Below are 12787 nucleotides of genomic sequence, written 5' to 3' on the forward strand. Positions count from 1 at the left end.
AATAACTCCACATGCCTTCATATGATATCAGAGGCATAGAGGGGTACAGTAGAGGGCACACGCATCAGAATGTGAGCTCCATATAAAACACCCGTGTGCGAGGACTTACCCTACCAGAACTTTTCATTCGGAAGCTGAACCCTTCCAGACCTAATACGTCTCACAGCTGAGGGTTTGTTACAAAGTATGAGTCTAGACAATTCTAACAATGTATCAGTGCAGGTAAAATGTATGGAGTCCAGACTGTTTCCCTCAAAGAGGATTTTCTGGACTGGATACATTGCAACAAGCCCTCAGCTGTGTGAGCAGGACTAGGTGAAAATGGGTTTTCAATTACCACAGAAGGTTGTCAAACTATCACCTGAGTATTGAAAACATCTGATAATTCGGAAAGTCTGGATGATCTGTTAGGTTCCTTATAGGATTGTATTTTAGTATCTGTGCTCAATAATGTTAACCCTTCTCATCTCTTCCCTATAATCTTTACCAGTTACTGCAGCGGGCAGTGGATTCAGGCCGTGTATGGGCAGCTCCACTGTACCCACATGCCCACTACCAATGTTATATGACAATAATGATCCGATGACCTGATACTGCGGGAAGAACTAATACATGGAAGGAGAAAACGTATAAATCTACCGAATAGACAAGAAACCGACATAAAGCAACATCACTGTGAACTGTGTAGAATAGACAGAAAGGAGCTCATTTACATAATTAACTAATTATACATACAATTTCTATTACAGCAGCTGGTTACTGCATAATAAATGGAGCAGGTATCCCAGAATCCTGAGCAATGTCGTAGAGAAACGGTAAGGGACAGAATCTATATTGTCAGCCTGATGTGTAAATATAATTATATACAGGAGCCCAGGTTATACCAGCTGTACATATATAATTATATACAGAAATACCCAGGTTATACCAGCATGCTCCATATCACTATATACAAGAAGACGTATAACTTATACCAGCTGTACATATATAATTATACACAGAAGATACCCAGGTTATACCAGCATGCTCCATATCACTATATACAAGAAGATGTATAACTTATACCAGCTGTATATATATAATTATATACAGAAGATACCCAGGTTATACCAGCATGCTCCATATCACTATATACAAGAAGATGTATAACTTATACCAGCTGTACATATATAATTATATACAGAAGATACCCAGGTTATACCAGCATGCTCCATATCACTATATACAAGAAGATGTATAACTTATACCAACTGTACATATATAATTATATACAGAAGATACCCAGGTTATACCAGCATGCTCCATATCACTATATACAGAAGATGTATAACTTATACCAGCTATACATATATAATTATATACAGAAGATACCCAGGTTATACCAGCATGCTCCATATCACTATGTACAAGAAGATGTATAACTTATACCAGCTGTACATATATAATTATATACAGGAGATACCCAGGTTATACCAGCATGCTCCATATCACTATATACAAGAAGATGTATAACTTATACCAGCTGTACATATATAATTATATACAGAAGATACCCAGGTTATACCAGCATGCTCCATATCACTATATACAAGAAGATGTATAACTTATACCAGCTGTACATATATAATTATATACAGAACATACCCAGGTTATACCAGCATGCTCCATATCACTATATACAAGAAGATGTATAACTTATACCAGCTGTACATATATAATTATACACAGGAGATACCCAGGTTATACCAGCATGCTCCATATCACTATATACAGGAAGATGTATAACTTATACCAGCTGTACATATATAATTATATACAGGAGATACCCAGGTTATACCAGCATGCTCCATATCACTATATACAAGATGATGTATAACTTATACCAGCTGTACATATATAATTATATACAGAACATACCCAGGTTATACCAGCTGTATAGATATCACTATATACAAGAAGATGTATAACTTATACCAGCTGTACATATATAATTATATACAGAAGATACCCGGGTTATACCAGCATGCTCCATATCACTATATACAAGAAGATGTATAACTTATACCAGCTGTACATATATAATTATATACAGAAGATACCCAGGTTATACCAGCATGCTCCATATCACTGTATACAAGAAGATGTATAACTTATACCAGCTGTACATATATAAATATATACAGAAGATACCCAGGTTATACCAGCATGCTCCATATCACTATATACAAGAAGATGTATAACTTATACCAGCTGTACATATATAATTATATACAGGAGACACCCAGGTTATACCAGCATGCTCCATATCACTATATACAAGAAGATGTATAACTTATACCAGCTGTACATATATAATTATATACAGAAGATACCCAGGTTATACCAGCATGCTCCATATCACTATATACAAGAAGATGTATAACTTATACCAGCTGTACATATATAATCATATACAGAAGATACCCAGGTTATACCAGCATGCTCCATATCACTATATACAAGAAGATGTATAACTTATACCAGCTGTACATATATAATTATATACAGAAGATACCCAGGTTATACCAGCATGCTCCATGTCACTATATACAAGAAGATGTATAACTTATACCAGCTGTACACATATAATTATATACAGAAGATACCCAGGTTATACCAGCATGCTCCATATCACTATATACGAGAAGATGTATAACTTATACCAGCTGTATATATATAATTATATACAGAAGATACCCAAGTTATACCAGCATGCTCCATATCACTATATACAAGAAGATGTATAACTTATACCAGCTGTACATATATAATTATATACAGGAGATACCCAGGTTATACCAGCATGCTCCATATCACTATATACAAGAAGATATATAACTTATACCAGCTGTGCATATATAATTATATACATGAGATACCCGGGTTATACCAGCATGCTCCATATCACTGTATACAGGAAGATGTATAACTTATACCAGCTGTACATATATAATTATATACAGAAGATACCCAGGTTATACCAGCATGCTCCATATCACTATATACAAGAAGATGTATAACTTATACCAGCTGTACATATATAATTATATACAGAAGATACCCAGGTTATACCAGCATGCTCCATATCACTATATAGAAGAAGATGTATAACTTATACCAGCTGTACATATATAATTATATACAGAAGATACCCAGGTTATACCAGCATGCTCCATATCACTATATACAAGAAGATGTATAACTTATACCAGCTGTACATATATAATTATATACAGAAGATACCCAGGTTATACCAGCATGCTCCATATCACTATATAGAAGAAGATGTATAACTTATACCAGCTGTACATATATAATTATATACAGAAGATACCCAGGTTATACCAGCATGCTCCATATCACTATACACAAGTAGATGTATAACTTATACCAGCTGTACATATATAATTATACACAGAAGATGCCCAGGTTATACCAGCATGCTCCATATCACTATATACAAGAAGATGTATAACTTATACCAGCTGTACATATATAATTATATACAGAAGATTCCCAGGTCATACCAGCATGCTCCATATCACTATATACAAGAAGATGTATAACTTATACCAGCTGTACATATATAAATATATACAGAAGATACCCAGGTTGTACCAGCGTGCTCCATATCACTATATACAGGAAGATGTATAACTTATACCAGCTGTACATATATAATTATATACAGAATATACCCAGGTTATACCAGCATGCTCCATATCACTATATACAAGAAGATGTATAACTTATACCAGCTGTACATATATAATTATATACAGGAGATACCCAGGTTATACCAGCATGCTCCATATCACTATATACAAGAAGATATATAACTTATACCAGCTGTGCATATATAATTATATACATGAGATACCCGGGTTATACCAGCATGCTCCATATCACTGTATACAGGAAGATGTATAACTTATACCAGCTGTACATATATAATTATATACAGAAGATACCCAGGTTATACCAGCATGCTCCATATCACTATATACAAGAAGATGTATAACTTATACCAGCTGTACATATATAATTATATACAGAAGATACCCAGGTTATACCAGCATGCTCCATATCACTATATAGAAGAAGATGTATAACTTATACCAGCTGTACATATATAATTATATACAGAAGATACCCAGGTTATACCAGCATGCTCCATATCACTATATACAAGAAGATGTATAACTTATACCAGCTGTACATATATAATTATATACAGAAGATACCCAGGTTATACCAGCATGCTCCATATCACTATATAGAAGAAGATGTATAACTTATACCAGCTGTACATATATAATTATATACAGAAGATACCCAGGTTATACCAGCATGCTCCATATCACTATACACAAGTAGATGTATAACTTATACCAGCTGTACATATATAATTATACACAGAAGATGCCCAGGTTATACCAGCATGCTCCATATCACTATATACAAGAAGATGTATAACTTATACCAGCTGTACATATATAATTATATACAGAAGATTCCCAGGTCATACCAGCATGCTCCATATCACTATATACAAGAAGATGTATAACTTATACCAGCTGTACATATATAATTATATACAGAAGATACCCAGGTTGTACCAGCGTGCTCCATATCACTATATACAGGAAGATGTATAACTTATACCAGCTGTACATATATAATTATATACAGAATATACCCAGGTTATACCAGCATGCTCCATATCACTATATACAAGAAGATGTATAACTTATACCAGCTGTACATATATAATTATATACAGAAGATACCCAGGTTATACCAGCATGCTCCATATCACTATATACAAGAAGATGTATAACTTATACCAGCCGTACATATATAATTATATACAGAAGATACCCAGGTTATACCAGCATGTTCCATATCACTATATACAAGAAGACGTATAACTTATACCAGCTGTACATATATAATTATATACAGAAGATACCCAGGTTATACCAGCATGCTCCATATCACTATATACAAGAAGATGTATGACTTATACCAGCTGTACATATATAATTATATACAGAAGATACCCAGGTTATACCAGCATGCTCCATATCACTATATACAGGAAGATGTATAACTTATACCAGCTGTACATATATAATTATATACAGAAGATACCCAGGTTATACCAGCATGCTCCATATCACTATATACAAGAAGATGTATAACTTATACCAGCTGTACATATATAATTATATACAGAGGATACCCAGGTTATACCAGCATGCTCCATATCACTACATACAAGAAGATGTATAACTTATACCAGCTGTACATATATAATTATATACAGAATATACCCAGGTTATACCAGCATGCTCCATATCACTATATACAAGAAGATGTATAACTTATACCAGCTGTACATATATAATTATATACAGAAGATCCCCAGGTTATACTATCATGCTCCATATCACTATATACAAGAAGATATATAACTTATACCAGCTGTACATATATAATTATATACAGGAGATACCCAGGATATACCAGCATGCTCCATATCACTATATACAAGAAGATGTATAACTTATACCAGCATGCTCCATATCACTATATACAAGAAGATATATAACTTATACCAGCTGTACATATATAATTATATACAGAGGATACCCAGGTTATACCAGCATGCTCCATATCACTATATACAAGAAGATGTATAACTTATACCAGCTGTACATATATAATTATATACAGAAGATACCCAGGTTATACCAGCATGCTCCATATCACTATATACAAGAAGATGTATAACTTATACCAGCTGTACATATATAATTATATACAGAAGATACCCAGGTTATACCAGCATGCTCCATATCACTATATACAGGAAGATGTATAACTTATACCAGCTATACATATATAATTATATACAGCAGATACCCAGGTTATACCAGCATGCTCCATATCACTATATACAAGAAGATATATAACTTATACCAGCTGTACATATATAATTATATACAGAAGATCCCCAGGTTATACCAGCATGCTCCATATCACTATATACAAGAAGATGTATAACTTATACCAGCTGTACATATATAATTATATACAGAAGATACCCAGGTTATACCAGCATGCTCCATATCACTATATACAAGAAAATGTATAACTTATACCAGCTCTACATATATAATTATATACAGAACATACCCAGGTTATACCAGCATGCTCCATATCACTATATACAAGAAGATGTATAACTTATACCAGCTGTACATATATAATTATATACAGGAGATACCCAGGTTATACCAGCATGCTCCATATCACTATATACAAGAAGATGTATCACTTATACCAGCTGTACATATATAATTATATACAGAAGATACCCAGGTTATACCAGCATGCTCCATATCACTATATACAGGAAGATGTATAACTTATACCAGCTGTACATATATAATTATATACAGAAGATACCCAGGTTATACCAGCATGCTCCATATCACTATATACAAGAAGATGTATAACTTATACCAGCTGTACATATATAATTATATACAGAAGATACCCAGGTTATACCCGCATGCTCCATATCACTATATACAAGAAGATGTATAACTTATACCAGCCGTACATATATAATTATATACAGAAGATACCCAGGTTATACCAGCATGCTCCATATCACTATATACAGGAAGATGTATAACTTATACCAGCTGTACATATATAATTATATACAGAAGATACCCAGGTTATACCAGCATGCTCCATATCACTATATACAGGAAGATGTATAACTTATACCAGCTGTACATATATAATTATATACAGAATATACACAGGTTATACCAGCATGCTCCATATCACTATATACAAGAAGATGTATAACTTATACCAGCTGTACATATATAATTATATACAGAAGATACCCAGGTTATACCAGCATGCTCCATATCACTATATACAGGAAGATGTATAACTTATACCAGCTGTACATATATAATTATATACAGAAGATACCCAGGTTATACCAGCATGCTCCATATCACTATATACAAGAAGATGTATAACTTCTACCAGCCTTACATATATAATTATATACAGAAGATACCCAGGTTATACCCGCATGCTCCATATCACTATATACAAGAAGATGTATAACTTATACCAGCTGCACATATATAATTATATACAGAAGATGCCCAGGTTATACCAGCATGCTCCATATCACTATATACAAGAAGATGTATAACTTATACCAGCTGTACATATATAATTATATACAGAAGATGCCCAGGTTATACCAGCATGCTCCATATCACTATATACAAGAAGATGTATAACTTATACCAGCTGTACATATATAATTATATGCAGAAGATACCCAGGTTATACCAGCATGCTCCATATCACTATATACAAGAAGACGTATAACTTATACCAGCTGTACATATATAATTATATACAGAAGATACCCAGGTTATACCAGCATGCTCCATATCACTATATACAAGAAGACGTATAACTTATACCAGCTGTACATATATAATTATATACAGAAGATCCCCAGGTTATACCAGCATGCTCCATATCACTATATACAAGAAGATGTATAACTTATACCAGCTGCACATATATAATTATATACAGAAGATGCCCAGGTTATACCAGCATGCTCCATATCACTATATACAGGAAGATGTATAACTTATACCAGCTGTACATATATAATTATATACAGAAGATACCCAGGTTATACCAGCATGCTCCATATCACTATATACAGGAAGATGTATAACTTATACCAGCTGTACATATATAATTATATACAGAAGATACCCAGGTTATACCAGCATGCTCCATATCACTATATACAAGAAGACGTATAACTTATACCAGCTGTACATATATAATTATATACAGAAGATCCCCAGGTTATACCAGCATGCTCGATATCACTATATACAAGAAGATGTATAACTTATACCAGCTGCACATATATAATTATATACAGAAGATGCCCAGGTTATACCAGCATGCTCCATATCACTATATACAAGAAGATGTATAACTTATACCAGCTGTACATATATAATTATATACAGAAGATGCCCAGGTTATACCAGCCTGCTCCATATCACTATATACAAGAAGATGTATAACTTATACCAGCTGTACATATATAATTATATACAGAAGATGCCCAGGTTATACCAGCATGCTTCATATCACTATATACAAGAAGATGTATAACTTATACCAGCTGTACATATATAATTATACACAGGAGATACCCAGGTTATACCAGCATGCTCCATATCACTATATACAAGAAGATGTATAACTTATACCAGCTGTACATATATAATTACATACAGAAGATACCCAGGTTATACCAGCATGCTCCATATCACTATATACAAGAAGATGTATAACTTATACCAGCTGTACATATATAATTATATACAGAAGATACCCAGGTTATACCAGCATGCTCCATATCACTATATACAAGAAGATGTATAACTTATACCAGCTGTACATATATATAATTATATACAGGAGATTCCCAGGTTATAGCAGCATGCTCCATATCTCTATATACAAGAAGATGTATAACTTATACCAGCTGTACATATATAATTATATACAGAAGATACCCAGGTTATACCAGCATGCTCCATATCACTATATACAAGAAGATGTATAACTTATACCAGCTGTACATATATCATTATATACAGGAGATACCCAGGTTATACCAGCATGCTCCATATCACTATATACAAGAAGATGTATAACTTATAACAGCTGTACATATATAATTATATAAAGAAGATACCCAGGTTATACCAGCATGCTCCATATCACTATATACAAGAAGATGTATAACTTATACCAGCTGTACATATATAATTATATAGAGAAGATACCCAGGTTATACCAGCATGCTCCATATCACTATATACAAGAAGATGTATAACTTATACCAGCTGTACATATATAATTATATACAGAAGATACCCAGGTTATACCAGCATGCTCCATATCACTATATACAAGAAGATGTATAACTTATACCAGCTGTACATATATAATTATATACAGAAGATACCCAGGTTATACCAGCATGCTCCATATCACTATATACAAGAAGATGTATAACTTATACCAGCTGTACATATATAATTATATACAGAAGATACCCAGGTTATACCAGCATGCTCCATATCACTATATACAAGAAGATGTATAACTTATACCAGCTGTACATATATAATTATATACAGAAGATACCCAGGTTATACCAGCATGCTCCATATCACTATATACAAGAAGATGTATAACTTATACCAGCTGTACATATATATAATTATATACAGGAGATTCCCAGGTTATAGCAGCATGCTCCATATCTCTATATACAAGAAGATGTATAACTTATACCAGCTGTACATATATAATTATATACAGAAGATACCCAGGTTATACCAGCATGCTCCATATCACTATATACAAGAAGATGTATAACTTATACCAGCTGTACATATATCATTATATACAGGAGATACCCAGGTTATACCAGCATGCTCCATATCACTATATACAAGAAGATGTATAACTTATACCAGCTGTACATATATAATTATATAGAGAAGATACCCAGGTTATACCAGCATGCTCCATATCACTATATACAAGAAGATGTATAACTTATACCAGCTGTACATATATAATTATATACAGAAGATACCCAGGTTATACCAGCATGCTCCATATCACTATATACAAGAAGATGTATAACTTATACCAGCTGTACATATATAATTATATACAGAAGATACCCAGGTTATACTAGCATGCTCCATATCACTATATACAAGAAGATGTATAACTTATACCAGCTGTACATATATAATTATATACAGAAGATACCCAGGTTATACCAACATGCTCCATATCACTATATACAAGAAGATGTATAACTTATACCAGCTGTACATATATAATTATATACAGCAGATACCCAGGTTATACCAGCATGCTCCATATCACTATATACAAGAAGATGTATAACTTATACCAGCTGTACACATATAATTATATACAGAAGATACCCAGGTTACACCAGCATGCTCCATATCACTATATACAGGAAGATGTATAACTTATACCAGCTGTACATATATAATTATATACAGAAGATACCCAGGTTATACCAGCATGCTCCATATCACTATATACAGGAAGATGTATAACTTATACCAGCTGTACATATATAATTATATACAGAAGATACCCAGGTTATACCAGCATGCTCCATATCACTATATACAAGAAGATGTATAACTTATACCAGCTGTACATATATAATTATATACAGAAGATACCCAGGTTATACCAGCATGCTCCATATCACTATATACAAGAAGATGTATAACTTATACCAGCTGTACATATATAATTATATACAGGAGATACCCAGGTTATACCAGCACGCTCCATATCACTATATACAAGAAGATGTATAACTTATACCAGCTGTACATATATAATTATATACAGAAGATACCCAGGTTATACCAGCATGCTCCATATCACTATATACAAGAAGATGTATAACTTATACCAGCTGTACATATATAACTATATACAGGAGATACCCAGGTTATACCAGCATGCTCCATATCACTATATACAAGAAGATGTGTAACTTATACCAGCTGTACATATATAATTATATACAGAAGATACCCAGGTTATACCAGCATGCTCCATATCACTATATACAGGAAGATGTATAACTTATACCAGCTGTACATATATAATTATATACAGAAGATACCCAGGTTATACCAGCATGCTCCATATCACTATATACAAGAAGATGTATAACTTATACCAGCTGTACATATATAATTATATACAGAAGATACCCAGGTTATACCAACATGCTCCATATCACTATATACATGTCAGTTCCTGGGTGGCCTCGGCTCTATACACATATGGTCTTTACTCATGTTCTATCTTTCCTCGGATCACTGACGGACTCGGACGGCGCACACGGTCGTGTGAATGAGGCGTAACACTTTGTTCTAATATTCCCGTCCAGGGATATAAATCCTTTATGGTCGCACATCCAGTATCTTGATGACGTTCTCCGGCATTTTTCTCAGCATTTTATTTGCGTTTTGCTTTTGTGCCATAAAATCAATATTGTAAATCGTGTAAGGTATCGATGTGATCATTATATTCAGACGCTGCCAATTAAATGGAGGAAAATTAGAAGAGGGAGATAAACAGGGAGCAGAGCAGGGAGGAGATTTGTGGGTTGCCATCGATGCAGTGTCAGGGTATGTTCACACGGCAACGCCAATTACGTCTGAAATTACGGAGCTGTTTTCAGGTGAAAACAGCTCCTGAATTTCAGACGTAATTGCATGTACGGATGTAATTGGAGCTGGTTTTCATTGGAGTCAATGAAAAGCGGCTCGAATTACATCCCACTTCTTTGAGGCGGGCGTCTGCACAGAACATCGTAAGACCCATTGAATTTAATGGGCAGATGTTTGCAGATGGTTTGGAGCCGTTTTTTCGGGCGTAATTCGAGGCGTAAAACGTCTGAATTACATCCGTATATAGGGCGTGTAAACATACCGTTAGTGAATGTTCCAAATCTATGAGTCCTGATGTGACTTTCTGGTCTCTGCACTCTTAATGGGGAACTCCATTCTCCCTCCCCCTTTAGGCTGTGCTACATGTGCTCTAAAATCTGATCTTTGGGCCCTGAACAGTCTACATACCCTTGTCCATTGCTTATGTTTTGGTGGTCGACAATAGGAGTGGTACCTTTGGTGGTTGGGTCTAGGAGGGTCATTAACCTATTGGAGTTTTATCCTTGTAATTTGGTCTAGGCGGTTCATGCTCCATTGGACTTTCCCCTTTTAGTTGGTTCTGGGGGGTCATAACCCACTGCACTTTCCCACTGGTTGGCCAATTGGACTTTTAGTTAGGTCTGGGGGGCTCACGAACCATTGGAATTTTACCTTTGAAATTGGGTCTAGTAGGTTAAGGACCCATTGGACTCTACTCCTTGTGATTCATTGGAATGTAGGTATATTGGACTTTCACTGGTTGGAGTGGAATCAGGATCCTTGTGGCCACTAACTGCTCTGGACACCCACCTGGCCCACACACATATGGTGTAGAATGTAGAGGGTGGAGGCCAGTGGGGTATTTTCTCCTTTGCCCCCTCCCTATTATCCAGCCTTGATAACATGAGCAGCTATATCTCATCTCTGCATGACTATCTATTAGAATCCGATCATTTCTGAGCGGCTCCCGACACAAGATGCAAAACTACAACATAGATCACATCAATTCCATCAGTCCGTCCAGTCGGGAAACGTGAAGTTTCGTCTTCGTGCTCTGTTGTCTTAATTGGAATCTGCAGAGATGTCAAATAACATAGGGAGTGGTAATGTGTCGCTTTAGATATGGCGCTCGTTCCTGGCGACGGTGGTAGACGCGATCTCCAGACGCTTTTTGCTCAGGAACATTAAGATAATATCAACTATTATTCAAAGTAACCGGCATTTGTCATCTTAATTGATTCTTGTTTTTGTCTTGTCAGCTCCTCGGCTTCTTTTGTGTAAATTAAAATGTGAGTGGCAGAAGTTCGTCCTCGCGTCATGTTCCTGGGGCCTGGCGGTAATTACGCCATGAGCAGACTGTGCTGCGCTCT

Source organism: Rhinoderma darwinii, chromosome 9 (genome assembly GCF_050947455.1).
Source record: "Rhinoderma darwinii isolate aRhiDar2 chromosome 9, aRhiDar2.hap1, whole genome shotgun sequence".
In the NCBI taxonomy this organism is placed as follows: Eukaryota; Metazoa; Chordata; class Amphibia; order Anura; family Rhinodermatidae; genus Rhinoderma; species Rhinoderma darwinii.